We start from the raw sequence: 3,825 nt of genomic DNA on the forward strand, positions 1-3,825 counted from the left end.
AAGAAACCAGTAAGTTCGTCCAGGTAAGAGAGGGACATTGCCAAGCTAAGACTGAGCCCTTCTGTCGAAGGTGGTAGAGCTGCGGAGCCGACACCTGCATCACCGATCTCACCCTAAGCATCCTCGGGTCCCGGCCTCGGCGAACCACCACGCCTCGATAGCAACATTAGAAGGGCTTCCGTGTTCCCACCAGCATTACCCCCCCTCTTCACCTATATCCAAATTCACCACGCCTTAAATAACCTCTTGCCAGTATTAAATGAGCCTGCTGAGTGTCCTAACCTGAGAACCAATCCCTCCGAAGGAAGAAGCGCAGACATCACCCAAAGGCCTTTGTTTGCGAGAATCAGAGGCAGCGGCTGCAGTTTGTTCAATATTGGTGCAAGCTTCCTTCCGGGAGGGAACCCTCCGAGATGAAGATCCCTGAACAGGAAGGCTTACAGAAGAAAAAGTATATGGAAGTCCGGTTGTGGGAGGATTTGATTAAAATAAAGTAACATAAAGAAAATGTTCTCTCACTCACTATGGATCTTACCCCTCCAACAGTTGGCAGAAATACTCCTCTGGGTCCTCTCAACCCTGAGAAATGCGTGCAGGATGACCACACCCGGCCAAAAAGGTTGGGCAAAAAATCTTATTCAACCGGGGTCACTATAAATAAGAGCAATGTACAGATTAAAGGTGCCACCTGTCAAAGTAAAAGAGGGATAACAAAAAAATAAAGAAATACGTACGAGCATGATTCCATTATTTCGGGAACAGATCAGATGACACAACATGCAAGAGATTAGTGCGTATCGTCACAGCTCGGTTGTACCAGCCATGGTCATGATCATCCTCAGCACTGGAAATCAAGCATCGAGAACCTCGAGAGGCTAAATGAATCATTCCTCCCCGGAATATGCGGGGGGAGTATAGACGAGTTATATGATCCAGAGTGAAAGGGACACGGCGAAGTCGGCCGAATACATTAAATTATTCTCCAAATTTGAGGCGCCAATTGAACGATGCAAACCCGGTAATGGCGGTCGAATGCCTCAGTCACATCATGTATGGGCAGGGAAAAACCAATGGTGAATAGGTAAGTATAAATCATTAACATACCGACAGCATGATGAGAAATGTCGGTGTCTTCAGGGGCTAAGAGAATCTCAACTTCGACTGGATCGAGTGATTAGGGAATATCTACATAACAAAACTCAATTGCTGACTCACATGGACACGGAAATCCTTCAAAAAATTGAGGATTGGGGGAATGATGTCGGCAGTAGTCGACCCCAAGCTGGGTATCGGCGGAGGAATTGGTCTCGTTTTCTTGGTCAAAAGGTGCATCAAAAGCCCTGTCCAATCAGTCCTCTATAGGAATGGGGATTTAGTGTTGGGAAGAAGATGAGGAGCTAGACATTATTCTTTTGAGGGAAAGAAATCAAGAAAGGGAGAAGGGAAAATCAGAAGCAAACAGTGAAGGCTTAACGTAATGATGTTCTAAGGAGTTTGTGAGTGAAATTGGTGGAGAGATTATCGGTATAAATAGGGGAAGGAGTAATCATTGACCTCGATTGATAAAGCGGTGTGCCTGTTTCCATAACTATCATTTGCTGCCTCTGAAGGGGTTGTCCGCCGAATGAATGAACGAGTGCATTAAATGTTGTCCTGACATATTTCTAATCGTGGGAAAAGTGGTTGTGTCTCACTAGTTTCCCACGTAGAATTTGAAAAAGATAGACTCTTACACTTCCCAGGATGATGTTATGGAGGACCCGAAAAGTGGAGGACTATCTGTATTGATTGGAAAACTCACCCATGGTCAGTTTGTCTGACCGAGTACTCAGGAGGTCGGGGGGATACATACAGCTGTCCTCCACTCCTACAAACTCCTATCATGTCTACCGATCTCGATCAGAGCGCCACATCATACACGATCGTTGGGGTCACATCAGCCGTACTTTGGGGATTGAAAAGTCCAATTTTGGCTTATATAAGGATAGCTTAGAATAGAAGGAAGATCATCTTGCTCACATTTTGTAAACCCATCTCTCTTTTCTCTTAAAAGGAATATAGACAAGAACATGCATTGTGAATTTGTTTTTCCTCTTGGCTCATTTTCTTGTATTAGCTATGTCCGTGCTCACTGCAACTCCAAGCCGGGATTGTAAAAGAGTTTTCAGGATTGGATACGACTCACTTGTCTTCAAACCCTATACAAAAATCCATAACTGATTTTCAGATATAATCCGTTTTCACCGAAAAACAAAAAGGACACTCATTAAGTATAATTATAAAGTTCAATTGCTAGTCCACATGGTTGATTGCTAGCTCGTGCCGATTAAGCATGTAACTTTGTCTTAATTTACGTGTAGACTACCTATGATCTATTAACTCTTATGTGATTGGAATTTGGGTATCCGTACGCTACCATATTTGAATTATTTTCATCTTTCCTAAACTTCAATTTTAAAATTTTCTTTAGTTCTTAAAGGGTATAAAAGTCAAACAATATGTTAAGACTATTTTAGTCAACCAACATTTATATTCGTGCTTTTAAAATAACTAGTTTCTATGAACATGCTTCGCATGTTATTCCAAGTCAATCATAACAAAATATATTGAGTAATTTAGTTCAGTTTTGGCATATCTTTATTTTCTAAACGAAATAAAATTAATCATAAAAACTAAGATAGAGTATATATATTTTTTTTTTTTTTAAAATTTTGTCCTTCAATTTCAATCAGCTTTCATCACTTCACAGGTAGTCTGACATTTCGCATTTGACATTCATGTTTTTTAATAATAGATAAATACTCCTATTGTGGATTTAAAAAGTATAATAATAGAAAGAAATCATTGAAATTCTAGGAGATTGTTTTTTATTAGGTAAAAGTATTTTTAAAAAATAATAAAGAAAAGATGTATCTACCTTGTCACCAAAAAAATCCTATTAAAAGAAGGGATACAGTCAAACCTCTCTGTAATGGCAGCATTTGTCTGAAAATTTCATGGTTGCTATAGTGACGTGTTGTTATGTATGTATACTGTCATTTGATGTTTAGATCTCATTTAGCTGTTATAAACAAAAGTACGTAAATAATTATTTTTTGTAATTTCTATGTTATAAACAAAACAATATATACTTGTTAATTTTAAAATCTCAATTGATTGTCATTTCTCATTAATTAAAAATTGAAAAGACTAATAAATTACCAATAAATCGATAACTAATTGTACCATACCGATAAAATTAAAATCTAAGGAACATATGCATTTAAAATTAATTGAGAATTTAAATATTTCAAGTTTGATGTAAGAACTCTAAATTCTAGTCTCTTAGTGATAATATAATGCTTGAATTGACGAAGAATTTTGTCCAAACTTTCAGCAAAAGAGAATTTAATAGCTTTCTGTTGAAGACTATCTAAGTTTAACAATTGACTCTTCTACTATGTACATGACATTAATGATGATTACCCTAAATATTTTAACATTTTATTTTTATACATAATATATTTCTTACAAAATATAATTACACAATATCTAAGTATGGCTGTTATAGAGAAGTAACTTTACAAATAATGTACCGCTATAATAAATGTCACTGCTGTTATAGATAGAATGCTGTTATAGAGAAGTAAAATATAACATGAAAAATCGATTTCGGAGAAAATCAAGCCGTTATAGTGAAATGCTGTTATATCAAATGGCAATTATAGAGAGGTTTGATTGTAATTGGGAGCTAAATGTAGACATATTGCCTAATGATAGATCCCTTGATCAACTCTCTAATTACTTACAATGAAGGAATTGCAATATTAGGCATCTGATGATTTA

General features: G+C 37.1%; 1 long non-coding RNA gene across 1 annotated transcript; it reads right to left on the reverse strand.

Annotated features, from left to right (window-relative positions):
• Positions 1-206: 206 nt before the first annotated feature.
• On the reverse strand, positions 207-1,568 carry LOC132029408 (uncharacterized). The gene is made up of 3 exons (XR_009407795.1): positions 1,105-1,568; positions 524-651; positions 207-423 (listed from the first exon to the last, which is right to left on the reverse strand). It is a non-coding gene; the product is annotated as an uncharacterized LOC132029408 (long non-coding RNA).
• Between the last annotated feature and the right edge of the window lie 2,257 nt (positions 1,569-3,825).

Source organism: Lycium ferocissimum, chromosome 9 (assembly GCF_029784015.1).
Source record: "Lycium ferocissimum isolate CSIRO_LF1 chromosome 9, AGI_CSIRO_Lferr_CH_V1, whole genome shotgun sequence".
NCBI classification, from domain to species: Eukaryota; Viridiplantae; Streptophyta; class Magnoliopsida; order Solanales; family Solanaceae; genus Lycium; species Lycium ferocissimum.